This window comes from Arvicola amphibius, chromosome 5, assembly GCF_903992535.2.
Source record: "Arvicola amphibius chromosome 5, mArvAmp1.2, whole genome shotgun sequence".
Taxonomy (NCBI): domain Eukaryota; kingdom Metazoa; phylum Chordata; class Mammalia; order Rodentia; family Cricetidae; genus Arvicola; species Arvicola amphibius.
The window spans coordinates 134744859-134759772 of NC_052051.1; the positions used below are offsets into that span (position 1 = coordinate 134744859).

At 40.2% G+C, this 14914-nt stretch overlaps 1 long non-coding RNA gene across 2 annotated transcripts in view; it reads right to left on the reverse strand.

Moving 5' to 3' along the window:
- Window positions 1–2447: 2447 nt before the first annotated feature.
- Window positions 2448–14914, reverse strand: part of LOC119815076 — a 29150-nt gene continuing 16683 nt past the window's right edge. For both annotated transcript variants that reach the window (XR_005285499.1, XR_005285498.1), the window contains exons 3-4: window positions 6449–6618; window positions 2448–2507 (exon numbers count right to left, since the gene is read on the reverse strand). This is a non-coding gene — a long non-coding RNA (uncharacterized LOC119815076). The remainder of the gene's footprint in view (window positions 2508–6448; window positions 6619–14914) is intronic.

Consider the following 14914-nt stretch of genomic DNA (forward strand, 5'->3'; position numbering starts at 1 on the left):
GGTCCAAGAAACTAGCAGTTATTCAACCCATGATGCTGGATGTCTCAGCTGGTCTTCAGTATATGCCAGAATTCCAAAGAAGTAGGCTGTAATGACGGTGAAGAAATGACCTCACCAATGAGAGAGAGGACACCCAAGCAAAGAGTGAAAGCATCCTTTTTATGACCTTTATATGGGCTGCCACCAGAGGGTCTGGTCCCGATTAAAGGTGGATCTTCCCACCTCAAAAGATCTGGATTAAATGTGTGCATTCCCATCTCAAAATATCCGGATTAAAATGGGTCTTCCCACGTCACTGATTTAAATAAGAATAAATCCCTCACAGGTGTACACAGCCGCATGAGTTTTAGTTAATTCCAGATGTAGTAAAGTTGACAAACAAAAATAGCCATCACAGCTGACCATGTCCTCTTGTCCCCACAAAAGCTCTAGCTAATGGAGAAGTACAGATGGCCAAACAGGAATCACTGTCAATTATGTTACTGGTCAGGCCTGTATCAATCACCCTAGCATGTGGGGGCAGGGGCTCAGCGGTACACTGTGAGAAAAAATAAAGTTCAGGTCTTAGGACACAGTAGTGTTCAGGCCCTTCCCAAACATAAGCCCAGACTATGAGAAAGCAGCTGCAGAGACTATCCTGCTGCTGGGTGGTTGCCTGGGGAACACAGTACTGAAGAGAATGAGAAGAGGGCAGAGGGTGGGAGAAAGCAAAACCTGAGATCAAAGAGCTTGGGATGCTCTGCTGTCAGAACCCACCCCCATCCCTGGCACTTTGATTCCATCCACTGCAAAACTACCTGATCAATTAGCTGCACCACTGGCCTCCTACTGGGAGAGAAAGGAACCATGGAGTGGCAAGCAGGCCTACCAGCTTTGTCCAGGGTGTGCATCTCGAACTTGGTATATCTTCTCATATATACCCGGGCATCCCAGAAATGCTGGATGTGGTCTGCCATGGGACATGAACATGAAGAGGGGTGTAAGAAACTCCACAAACCCATGATCTAAGAGCCCTAAAGGATGAGTCGGGGGGATTTCAAGTTTGAAACCAGCCTGGGCTACATAGCAAGAAGCAAGGGAAGAAGGAAGAAACAGACAAGAAGGAATGTAGGGAGGTGGGGAGGGTGGAAGTAGGGAGGTGGGGAGGGTGGAAGTGGGGAGGTGGGGAGGGATGGAAGTAGGGAGGTGGGAGGGCAGAAGTAGGGAGGCTAGGAGGGGTGAATATGTGCTTTACAACCCACCAAGTTCCAATTTCTTCTAGGGATCATTGAAACAAGAGACTGTCTCCAAGGGCAGGGCCTGTCTTTGAAATAATGACATGTGACAAATTTGAACAATTCGGTGATTTTCCTCCCATGCCTGTATTTTCTCTCTCCCATGCCTGCATTTATAAAAGATAAGGGAAAAAAATGTCAAAGGAAAAACTTTCTGGGTTTGAGTTAGTGTTGCTTTGGTTTGGGGTTGTCTCAGATCTGAAAAGTACTTTTAATTCAAGAAAGGGATCTTCAAAAAGAAGAAAGAGATCCCAAACCCCAACTTTGCTGTGAAGACTGCCTCTGGTCCCTTCAGCAGTCAGCTCCAGGGCTCTGTTCCTTCCGCAGCAAACAAAGCAAGGCTTCACATTGGAGGCTTTGTACTGTTCTATTCTGAGACTCCAAAAGTGAAGACACGCCGACAAAAGGTAGATGATTCCTTCCAGCCACCTCTTAGGTTCCTTTCCCACAACCAAAGGAGACCATCTCCCCAGAATGCCACAGTCCCAGTGTGCTTTCAACTCTACTTTGGGGAGCCTAGACCCTGACAGTCTATGGGAGCCACCCAGTGGTGAGCAGGTGTTTCTGGGTCCTATGGCAAAGCTGTCCACAAATACAAGGGTTCCTGAGCTCAGGTCAGAAGACTCTGTTTACCATCAAGCCCCCATCCTTCTCCCTCCTTCTATTTTCCCTTTTTTACTCTGGAAATGATTGAGAAAGGAGGAGAGGGAAAGAGCAAGGGAGGGAGTGAAAGTTTTTTTATTGAAAATTTCCATCTCTTCCTCTCCTCCTTCCCCTTCCCTCCCCTCCCTTCCACCCATACCCTCACTCCTTCCCTCTCCAGGCCAAGGAGCCATCAGGGTTCCCTACGCTGTGTTAAGTCCAAGGTCCTCCCAACTCCCCCCAGGTCCAGGTAGGTGAGCAACCAAGCTGACAAGGCCCACACAGAGCCCGTCCACACCGTAGAATCCAAGTCCATCGCCATTGTCCTTGGCTTCTCAGTCAGTCTCCACCTCCGGCCACATTCAGAGAGTCCGGTTTGGTCGCATGTTCCATCAGTCCCGTTCCAACTGGAGTTGGTGATCTCCTGTTAGTTCTGTCCCACCATCTTCATGGGTGAATGCACCCCTCACGGTCCTGACTTTCTTTCTCATGTTCTCCCTCCTTCTGCTCCTCATCAGGACCTTGGGAGCTCAGTCTGGTGCACCAATGTGGGGCTCTGTCATTTTCTCCATCCATCGTCAGGTGAAGGTTCTATGGTGATATGTAAGAAATTCATCAGTATGGCTATAGGATCTGGCCTTTTCCGGCTCCCTCTCCTCAGCTGCCCAAGGAACTAGCTGGGGGCATCTCCCTGGATACCCGGGAACCCCTCTAGAGTCAAGTCTCTTGACAACCCTCAGATGGCTCCCTTAATTAAGATATATGCTTCCCTGCTCCCATATCCACCCTTCCTATATCCCAAGCATCCCATTCCCCCGAGCTCTCCCCATCCTCCCCTTCACACTTTTCTCTCCCCATCTGCCCTTGGCCCCGTCCCACCCCACCCCCAATTCGGGATCCTTGAGAAGATAACAAGAAGGTGAACCCAAAGAAAAACATATAGTAATCCTCCTGGATATTGGAAGTAGACAAGATCACTGGGCAAAAATTGGGAGTGAAAGTTTTTAAACACTACCTATCATGGCAGCACTTGTCTCTTGCTTCACGTGTAGGTTTCAATTTTGCAACAAGGATTTGACTGACTCTGCCCCAGTTTGGCCCACCCAATCTGAATATAGTCTCACTATTAACCATTGAATGACTGTGCCAGCAATAGACTTCTTTTCAAGTAGCTATAGGGTTTTGTAAACACCAAGGATTTCATTGTCTGCACCGTGGTAAGGTGGCATGCAAACAAAGTAAGGCTCGCTTCTCACCTCATCAACACAGCTCAAAGTTCCTGAGGCTGTGCAAAGCGTGTCCCATCACATTTGGAGAGACTCAGAAAGCTCTGTCTTCTTCGGGCAACCTTCTACCAGGCAGCAGAAAATCCCGCTTAAACTTGCCAGCCCTCTCAGAAATTAGGGAAGGAAAGCTTCCATCTACAAACTCAGGGCACTGTGAAATAATGTGCTGGGAGTAGAACGGCTGCCAGGTTGGAAGGCAGAGTCTACTAGAATGCTCTCTGAGCTGCAGAGCTGGCACAGACTCCACATAGTCCCCCCTCAGGCTTCCTCTTCCCTGGAAGAGGTGGGTGGGGAGGGCTGCTTGTCTTGCCATTCTCCACCTATCTCCAGGGCCTGTCATCAAGAGGATGAACTCTAAGAATCGTGGTGCAGTTGCCCTCCAGGCTTCTGTGTTGTTTCCTAATACTGAAATGTGGATCATGTAATATAATATATCTAAATTCTAATAGGCAACTCCAAATTCCCATTTTAAGGCAAGAGATAAAACCGCTATAAGTCGATGTCTTTGGAGATCTAATAACTACTCCTTTCCATTTCTTCAGGCATGGTACAGTGAGTGGCAAAAAGATTACTCTGAATTAAATTCTTCATCAGGACAAAGTTTTGAATGAATCAAGTTTAAAACTCAGAACATTAAAAAAAAAAAAAGACTGAAGGCATATGCATAGGATGCTACTGAATCATTTAGAATTGTTATTGTATACTGATAAAGTGGGAAATCTGGCCATGGCAATGGTTTGTCCAGTAGATGCAATTAACACCACACACGTGCTTGTGCACATACATACACACACACACACACACACACACACACACACACACACCATTATAGAGTGTTAATAGTTAATTCCCTATGTTTCAAAGCTTTCAGTATATAAATTCAAAGGCAAAGTTAGCTAATGAAATTTATCAGAGACAATATGACTTCAAATTTAATATCAAAAGAAATTTTGAAAAAGCGATTATATCACAATTGTTAAAATTAAAATGGTAATCTGGGTTATCATGAACTAAATAGTTCGTTTCTGTTCATACACATTAATTATAAATTAGTAAGTAAATAAATAGATAAATGTGGTTTAAAATCTTTTGGCAAAAAGAGAGTAAGAGAGAAATCATGGGACGGATGAAGTTTTTGTCGTAGAATAGAACTTTCTCCATCAAATGCCATTTAAGCTCACGATATTAAACTATTTTATTTAAACAGTGTTAGATTTGTTAATTCATAGTTCAAGCCCTAGGCTTATTCAATGGACCAGTTGTGTATATATAAGGTTGATTACATGCTTCAAATTCTTTTTTACTGATAAATACAACTGGGCTGGGCTGGATTATATGTAAAGCCCTGCTGTGTTAACAAACAAACCCAGTATTCCAGAAGGGAAAATAGAAAATACTGTGAAATTGGGATTCTGCTAGGAAAGTTTAATAAGGGAATTGATTGACCAGATATGGGAGGGAAAGAAGGTGATGCTGTACCCTGAAGCTATTGGTAGCAGCCTGCCACTAACCTTAGAAAAGGAAAAGATATGGATCAGTTCCCAGAACACAAAAAAGATGCCATAGAAAGCCTACAGGGGAGGATTAGAGAGTAGCTTTTCCCTAGAGAGACTTTCTGTACTTCCTTGTGGCCAAACAAAATGGGACAAAGAACAAAGCAGCCCTTAATGCTCCCTAGAGGTCAGCCTCCTGGGACACTGGTGGTAAGAGTCAAATGAATGTGCCTGGCATACAGGATAATCCCCTTTCATTTCCATAAGAATTCTTATTCATCCTTGAATATTAGAAGATTGAGATTTAGAGAAATTAAGAAAATTTAAGTCAAATAAAATGACTAAGTGAAGGAATCAAGATTAGCATCCAGCTCTGCCCATACCTATGATCAAAACTACTGGTGAGAAAATTTGCAAGTAAATGGATGAAACTAGACAAAACTCTCCTGAGTAAAGTAATCCAGACCCAGAAAGATAAATATGATATGTATTAACTTATATGTTTATATTAGCTCTGAAATCAATTATAACTGTACTGATATTTCATTTGGATTTTAATAAATAAAGCTTGCCTGAAGATCAGAGAGTGAAACAGCCCCACTGGTCAGCCTTAAAGACCAGGCAGTGGTGACACACACCTTTAATCCCAGTAGCCACACTAGTTTGCCATAGAAACCAGGCGGTGGTGGAGCATGTCTTTAATTCCAGCACTAGAGAGAAATATAAAACAGGAAGAGACAGCTCTCACTTACAGTCTCATTCTGAGATTCCTGGAGGCAGGATCGCCATTTCAGACTGAGGTAGAGGTAAAAATCAGTGGCTGGCTGTTTTGCTTTTCTGACCTCAGGTTAAATCCCAATTTCTGTCTCTGGGTTTTTATTCAGAAAGCAAGGAGGTGGGAAAGAACTGGGAGGAGTAAAGGGATAGAAAACTATACTCAGGATATTTTATATGAGAAAAGAACCCATTTTTTAAGAGAGAGAGAGAGGAAATTTTAGTTTTTTTCAAGGTCTCACTGAGGAAGCAAACCACTCTGAAGTGATGGCATACAGAAAAATAAACTCAGTAGCGTTCTTGGAGATTCCTTGCCTCATAATGTCATGTCAAGGGTTTTGTTAAGCTTACTTTTTGTTTTTATTTTATTTACATATTTTTGTCTATCGTTTTACCAGACAGGTCCTTTGTGTGTGTTTTTCTATATATATATTACTGCTTCCAGTTTAGTATTTTTATGATATTCCTAAATTCCTAAGTGTGCGAACAAGTGGGTCTCAGCATCATGTTTCTTGTGACTGTCTTTGGCCACTTTCTTTTTCTGCTTTGTCCTACTCTGATGTGTTTGGCTTTGTTTTGTTTTAATTTATTTTGTTATTTTATTATCACCCCTTAGAAGCTTGTTTGTTTTCTAATAAGAGTCATAAAGGGAGCCGGGTGGTGGTGGTGCATGCCTTTAATCCCAGCACTCGGGAGGCAGAGGCAGGCAGATCTCTGTGATTCAAGGCCAGCCTGGTCTACAAGAGCTAGCTCCAGGACAGGTACCAAAAACTACAGAGAAACCCTGTCTTGAAAATCAAAAAAAAAAAAAAAAAAAAAAAAAAGAATCATAAAGGGAGTGGATCTGATGGGAGGAAGGGTAGGAAGGAACTGAGAGGTGTGAAGTAAAGGGAAACTGTAGTCAAGTTATGTTATGTGAGAAAAAAAAATCTAATTTCAATTAAATTTTTAAAATGCTGGTTTTCTATGAATGCCGTACCAGTAAGAGTCTTTTAAACCATTCCAGTTTCAGAAGCGAGGTGTGATGGTTACACGACTTTAATCCCAGCACTTGCAGTCACCATCAAGTAGGTCTCTGTGAGTTCAAGACCAGCCTGGTCTACATAGTGAGTGCCAGACCAGCCAGAGCTCTACAGCGAGTCCTTGTCTCTAAAAACCAAAACAAAATATTGCTATCTCACCGTAACAATTCAATGACATGATGGCGAATAAAATGTTGGCCATGGGACAGAAAAACCAGCAAGTCTTTGGCACAATGCAGGCTATGTTCTTAAATTTGTTTTAACTTTCAATTTTTTTTTTAAACCAAGTTCTCCAATCTTGGAAGAATAACCATTAGTGTCTGATTTAGGAATAGGTTCTTCAGATATTTTTAAGGTTTTTCACAACCGTTTCTTATCACGTGGGCTCCCCCACCTGGCAACGCTTGGAAATGCAGATGTCGTTTTACTTTTCTCTTAATGAGGGCTTTAAAAACTTCAGGTGCTGAAGTTGGGTGTATTAGATATCATATCAAAATAAACGATAGAAAAGGTGTCATGATTAGCCCACGGTGAGCCATCAAGTACGGTTCACACAAAATGCTTTTGTCTAGAACATTCAAAATTAGCCACACCATATTATAATATATAATCTGTACAGTTTCCCTGGGTAACAAGTGTCTGTTTGATGAAGAAAAAAAATGCAGTATGAAACAGGCTAATACTGGGAGGACAGATCAAATGTGCCTCAAAGCGCAAAGAGATAGGTAAAGGATGTCATATGAAATTCATATGAACAAACAAACAAAAACAAGAAATAAATGGAACAAAAGGTTAACATAAAATTTAAGCTCAAAACGGCTACAACAGTACCAAAGGAAAGCTTAGAACATGAAGTTTGGGAGTGGGACTCTTAAACAGTATTCATCTGCAGCACATAAGATTTCTTTTGTTCATTTCTTACAAGCAAAAACATAAACTGGAAAGCATTATGCCAAAACTGTGGGTTTGCACTGTTTTGACATCTGTAGGATATTTATCTTCAGAGTGCCTAAAATTTTCCCAGAATCCAAGAAATGTTGGTTTTTAGTAAACAAAACAAAACTAGGAGGGGCTTGACAAAAAGAGATGTCCTGAAATTGATTGAGCTATGTCTTCTAATTTCACAGATAGGTATAACGAGAGGTTTGCCTGGCCAATGATCAACAGTTCCAGCCACGCCAGTAAGAACCCACTTCATGAGGGAAAAAAGTCATCATTCAAATGTGCATCTCGGTTGAACTTCTCATGATGCCAGCCTACTCACCATCTGCTTACAACTATAAAAAAGATTACCAAAGACAATCCTCCCGTGGAACTGTGAGATAGAAAGTTGTTGTTTGGAGCTGCCATATATTGGAGCAGTGTGCTGCACAATAGCATATAGCTGAAACATTCTGTGTAGCTTTTAAGTACAGGGCACACAGACTTCAACTGCATCAAATTGTACTTTGCCAAACAACACCAACAACAACAAAAAATCAACACACAAAAAATTAGAAGGTTCAGTTTGACAGAAGGGATTTAGAAAAATTTGCACAAAGCATGACATTCCCCATCCGAAGTTTAGAGAATTTGAAAGCTAGTCCTTTGATCATTAAACACATTCCGTGAATGCCCTCCCTGTAGGAGACCAGAATGAATTTCATGGGATGAAAACTCAATAAGCCCATTTCTCTTAGTATTTATGATAGTCACGTTAATTGAACATGCCGCGATAATGAAATTACAAGTAGTAATCAGATCTTCAACTGAAAACTGCTAGTGTCTTTAGGGTTGGCACTATCAACCCTGATATGAACAGCAACCTATAAAGTCCCTGCTGCAAAGAAGACAGGGCTTGGTGTAACAATATCCATTTAACAAGCCAGTCATCCTACTCACATCTCTAACCTCAGCTCCAAGCGAGGCAGAGACAGGAGGATTCCTGAGATCTGCTGATCGCCAACCTGGTTTAGAATACACAAGCCCTATGCTCAGGTAGAGAAGCCACCTCAAAAGAATAGGTCAAAACTATAAAGGATGACATCTGGCACCCTCCATGGCATTGACACATGAGCGTACACTCACAGACACATGCAAGTAAATAAATAACTTATTAATATATATTTATATTATTTTTAAGCATATGTATATGTGGGACAAGAGGCATGCACATGAGTACAGTGTCCTCAGAGACCTGAAGAGGGCACCAGAGCCCCTGGAGCTGGAGTGTGGGTGCAGGGAACTGAACTCTGTTCCTGTGGATGGGCAGACAGTACCCTTAACCACAAGCCAAATTTCCAGCCCCGGGAAAACCAGTTTTAAAAGTCACCAAGATCGACTGTATGAATTCACATTTCTAAAATAGGGGTTGTTTGGTGTGTGAAAATAAATCTGGTCAATGACTCAAGCACTAGCTAACCCATCTCAAGAGGCCACTGAAGTTGGTGTTCTGCTCTTGGTTCTGCTGTATTTACTGGTAAAAAGAGAGATCACTAAGCATTTGGAGACTTTGAGTTGCCTCAAAAACCATAGCTACTCAGGAGAGAGAGAGAGAGAGAGAGAGAGAGAGAGAGAGAGAGAGAGAGAGAGAGAGTTAGAATATTACCCAACCTCAATCCTAAGGAAGCCAACAACTCAGTAAAACCCTGACTTCACTGCTCTTAGAGTTTCTTTGTGGTTTGGTGCTGAGATTTGAGGAGTGGGGAGGGCAACTGTTGAAGGTCCTTCAAGAATAGTGTCACATTGCAATTTAAGGAACTGTGAGCCTCTAATGCCACACAGAAAACTGAATAATAAGGACCCAATTATTTCCAAAATTGGAGGGTTGTCAGCAAGATAAGTACTATTAGTGCCTACCATCTCTAATCTGTGGCACTTCCTTGAGTACTTGGTTTTAGAAAGGCTTGCAGAAATGACTAATTCGGGTTTCTTGACCATGGTAGGGGTTCGCTATGTATACAACCATTAATTTGTAGAATTATAGGGATGTGTGTGGTTTGTTATATTTAGTGGGTTATTATTTGCCTTGTAGGCTAACATAGGATTTTTTTGAAGAATTAACTAAGCCTTTCCAAACGGTGTGAGATTTAACTGGGAAAGTGAATCCATTTCTGTCAGTCACCCTGAACATCCCAAAGAGAGTGTCATGTTGAATCATTTCTCTACCTGCTGACCTGATAGAAGTGACAACATGCCTGGAACTTACAAAATCCACACCAATAAATTTAAGACGTTGCTGGTTTTCTTTTCAACTATAAAAGCTAAGAAGTGAATGGATCACCATCTGTTCAAAATTTTCCATTGGTTTCAGAATCTGTGACAGCAATAGCACACTAAAACGTTTGGAAAACAAAGGAGACCAGTCCGTTTAGTTCCATTATTTCCACTCCACTTTATTTTACTTTATTTTGTCCTTTACTTATTTTTGGTTGGGGTTTTTGGTGTTGAATCTAAGATCTTAAATATCTAGGCAAGTCCTGTGCCATTGATGCAAACATGTCCAGACCTTCTGATTTTATTTTTCCTCACTGGGTTTTCCAGGATGGCTGTAAGCTTGAGACACGCCCACCTCAATATTCTGAGTGGTTGAGATGATAGATCTGTGGCCCCCAGGACAAGCTTGACTGCAATTCATGTGATATAAACATTTTGATCTATTTCTCCTTGATACTGTCTTTTCTAAGCAGGTATTCGCAGGTATTCCTTCTCAGATTGGAAATGCTGAACAGAAATACCAGGGGTGAACTATTCATGGGATGGCATTTCAAGACTTCAAAGCATTAAAAATGGTTTCTTTTCTTTCTTAAATATATATATGTGTGTGTGTGTGTGTGTGTATAAATATGTATATATGTATATATATATATATATGTATATATATGTACACGTACACACCCTGTTTTGAAATGTGTACACATTATAGAATGGCTTAATCTAATGAATAAACATTAGATTTTTATATTGTTATTTTAAACAACTAGGTTTTGGGAGAAAAAACTCAACAATTTCTGAGTAAGTCAAATGTTTAAATACTAAGAAACAAAATTTAAGCCAGGTGGTGGTGACACACACCTTTAATACTAGCACTCAGGAGGCAGAGGCAGGTGCATCTCTGTGAGTTTGAGGTCAACCTGGTCTACAAGAGGTACTTTCAGGACAGGCTCCAAAGCTACAGGGAAATGCTGTCTTGAAAAATCACAAAGGAAAGAGAGGGGAGGAGAAAAAATGAAATTTTAGAAGAATCCATGGAGTATTCTACTAAATTTACTTTAGCATTTGAGGAAGGTCTTTCTCAAGCAAAGCCCAATGACAGAGGGAAATAGGAAATAGTAATAGGCTTTACTGTGCAAACACTGAGTTTTAGTAGTAGACTGTCATCACCCTACTCCCAGTCCTACCCCCAGTCACACAGTTCCTGCATTAGCCTTCCCTGGAGAGTCACCCAGAACCAAGCCTGCTAGTGCCATCTCCACACTCCCAGACTTACTTCCGGATCCATAGGTTTCACACAAGATTTACCTATTCAGCTCCATAGAACCTACCAGCACCATCCCCACATTCCCAAGCCTGGCCCAGTTGCACAGTTTCTGCGCTGACTTTTCTTGGCATCTTGGTTACTTTTCTTTTGTCATGACAAAACACCATAACTAAGGCAACTTATAAAAGAAAATATTTAATCTGGGGACTCACAGTTCTGGAGAATTAGAATCCATGACCATCATGGAGAGAAGCATGACAGCAGGAAGGCAGACACATTGCTGGAGCAGTAGCTGAGAGCTCACAACTGAGCTACAAACACAAGGCAGAGAGAGATAGCTAACTGGGAATGCTGTGGACTTTTGAAAGCTCAAAGCCCACCTCGGTGACATATCTCCTCCAACAAGGCCACACCTCTTAATCCTTCCCAAACAGTTCCACCAACTGGCGACCAAGTATTCAAGCATATGAGCCTATTGGTACCATTCTCATTCAAACCATCACATGTGGTCATTCCCTCCGAGACCACCCTGCCTGTACCACCATCTACACACTCCCAGACATACTTCAGCGTATGCAGATGGAGTAACCAGATTTGTCCAGTGTATCCATAAAATCTCGTGCTATTCTCATTCTCACAGGCACAGTTTTGGTCACCTGGCTCCTACACTAGCGTATCCTCAGGCAGGTTACAATCTCAAATTAGATACACAACCAAGGAAAGAACTCTACATGCTAGGTCGTAATACAAAAGCACAAACATTATAAAACATCAAAACAATACTTCCTCTCCAGACCCAGTAGTCCTATACAAATGTTATCTCATAAGAATTACCTAGTTTAACTCTAGAAATCAGAATTTAAACTAACAATCTAAACTTTATCAAAAAATTCAAGTTTAAGGAAAATTTGAAAAAAAACAACTAACTTAAAGAGACAAATAATAAGTGTCTGAGTTATGTCGAATAATATAGAAATATATGGCTGAATTAAATCATTTAAAAACTGAATTCAGTAATAAATTAGAAATATTGAAAAAAACTCAAGCTAAAAATAAAAAGGAATTTTAAAACACCATAACTCATTAAATGATTCAGAGATAAGTTTCACAATTTAAATTTAAAAAATAGAAGATGGAACATGAGGACCACACAAGCAAAGAACATGAAAAAAACTAAATACATAAAAAAAACATGCAAGAACTGTGGGATGCCATACGAGATAAAATGCAAATATATGTGTAGAAGTACACCAGATCAATATATGTGTAGAAGTCACCAGATCAATGGCCTAGACTACGTCTTCAACAAGATCATAGAAGAAAAGTTACTGAAAGTAAGGAAAGAGATACCCATAAGAGATGCAAGAAGCACACAGAACACCAAACAGATGAGATCAGAAATGCCTCACAAATTATATTTAAAATGTTAAATAAATAGAACAAAAAGGGGGATAGTGAGAGTAGCAAGAGAAAAAAATCATAAGTCATATATAAAGGAAAACTTATCAGAATAACGTCTGATTTTTCAATGAAAATTTTTATTTATTTAAAAAAATAAAAATAATCTTTTCTCATTTTATATACCAATCCCAATTCCCACTCCCTCCCCTCCTTCCATTCCCTCTACCTTACCCTTTACCCCACCCCATCCACTATTCAGAAAGGGTAAGGCTTTCCATGGGAAATCACCAAAGTCTAGAACATTGCTTTGAGGTAGGACCAAGACCCTGCCCACTATAGCTAGGGTTTAAAAGCCAGAAGAGCATATAGCACTGTACTTCAATTCAAGTTCTTAATAATTATGGATGACAACCTAGTACCCAGCAAAACTGTCATAATTGAGGGAAGAAGGAAAGTTTTCCATGATATAAACGGGGGGGAAAGATCCATGTTCCACCAAATAAGTACTACAGAAAATATCAGAAGCAATACTGAAGAAAGAAATAAGTATAACTGAAAGACTACAGAGAGAATAAATATATTTATTGAAACGCAAAATAGGCATTAGAAGACAAACAGCAAAAAATTACAGTAATCAATACATTTAAATACTAATGGTCCCAACTCTCCAATCAAAAGACACAGATAAGGTGATTGTGCTAAGAAACAAAATTCACATCTCTGTTGCCAGCAAGGAACTCACTGTAACTTCAAAAATGGAAGCCACTTTTAGAGAAAGGAAGCTTGGCGAATAGGAACATGAAGTCATCAGGTCGTGCTAGCCTATCACCTGGAAAAATAGAATTCAAACTAAAACAAATCAGAAGAAATAAAAAGGACACTTCATTCTAATCAAAGGAAATAATAACTAACCAAGAAGACTTTACAATCCTGAACATTTATACTCCAAACTCTGGTGCACCCAACTTCATAAAGAGTGTACTATTGCCATTAAATACAGATTAAATCCAATTCAGTAACAGTAGATTAATTCAATAGTGTTCCAGTAGACATATCATCTGGGCCAAAAAAATTAACAAACTCCAGAATTAAATGAGATCATAGATCAAACAATCAAAAAGATAGCTATAGGATATTCTACCCAAACACTAAAGAATATACATTCTACTCAGCAGCTCGTGGAAGTTTCCCTAAAATAGATAATGTACTGGAACACAAAACATATCATTTTTAGATGTGTTTATATATTTAATACATATGAGTGCTCTATCGACTTTGTGCCAGAAGAGGGCATCAGATCCCACTATAAATGCCTGTGGTTGCTGGAAATTGAACTTGGGACCTCTAAAAGAGCAGCCAGTGCTCTCAACCACTGAGTCATCTTTCTCTCCAGGCCCCAACAAAACATATCTTAACAAGTTCAAAAAATATGAATAATTCTATGTATCCTATTTGAGCATACTGCAATAAAACAAAATTTAAGACAGACAAATCTATAATAAGTGCACAAACATGGAAATTAGATAACAAACATAAGACTTAATTATGAGTGGGTCAAAGAAGAAATCAAGAAAAAAAATGGAAAAAAATTTACTTGGAACATCAAAATGAAAGCACAACACAACAAAATCTGGGATGTGTTGTGGAAAATATTACACTGAGTTAATAAAGTAACCTAGACCCGGAAAGACAAATCCCTCATTTTCTCTCTCATTTGTGAATCATAGCCCCCCAATCGGTCTATACATAATATGTATATTCTATAATATAAAATATTATATGACCCGGAATAATTGCAGAAATCAGGAAAACGAAAAAGGACCATAGATGGAGGAGGCAGAGCAGGAGCACTAGAAAGGAGATAGTCAGCCGCAGGTGCTATAAATGGGGAGGTGGGAAAAGCGAGGAGACTGTAATTGGGTAGATGGGAGGCCAGTGCCAAAGTGTGGGGGGGGGACAGATAAATATCTACTAAGAGTGTTTGAAAATAAACTTAGGGAAACATTATATTTAGTTAACAAAAAAACAGCGTTAGGCGTGGGAAACCTCCTTTCAAGTTGTTAGTAAGGGGAATCCAAGATATTCCAAAGATAATATAGGCTGTCACTGTTACCCTTGCCTCCCAGAACTTGAAGGTATGACTCTATTGCTGCAGACCATGCACTTCAGACATAGGACTTGGAACAGCCCAGCTGGAAATGACATAGGAGCCTCTGAGATTAGCTTTACAGTAACTGAAGATGATATGCTGCTGCTGGAGAGAAAAGCTATGAGAGTCCTACTCAGCTGTGGAGCCTGTGAACCACAATCACTAGCACCAGCATGGCAAAGAAAGGGTAAAGAAAAACCACAGATCGATAGATAGATAGATGATAGATAGATAGATAGATAGATAGATAGATAGATAGATAGATAGATAGATGATAGATAGATAGATGATAGATAGATAGATAGATAGATAGATGATAGATAGATAGATGATAGATAGATAGATAGATAGATAGATAGATAGATAGATAGATAGATGATAGATAGATAGATGATAGATAGATAGATAGATGAT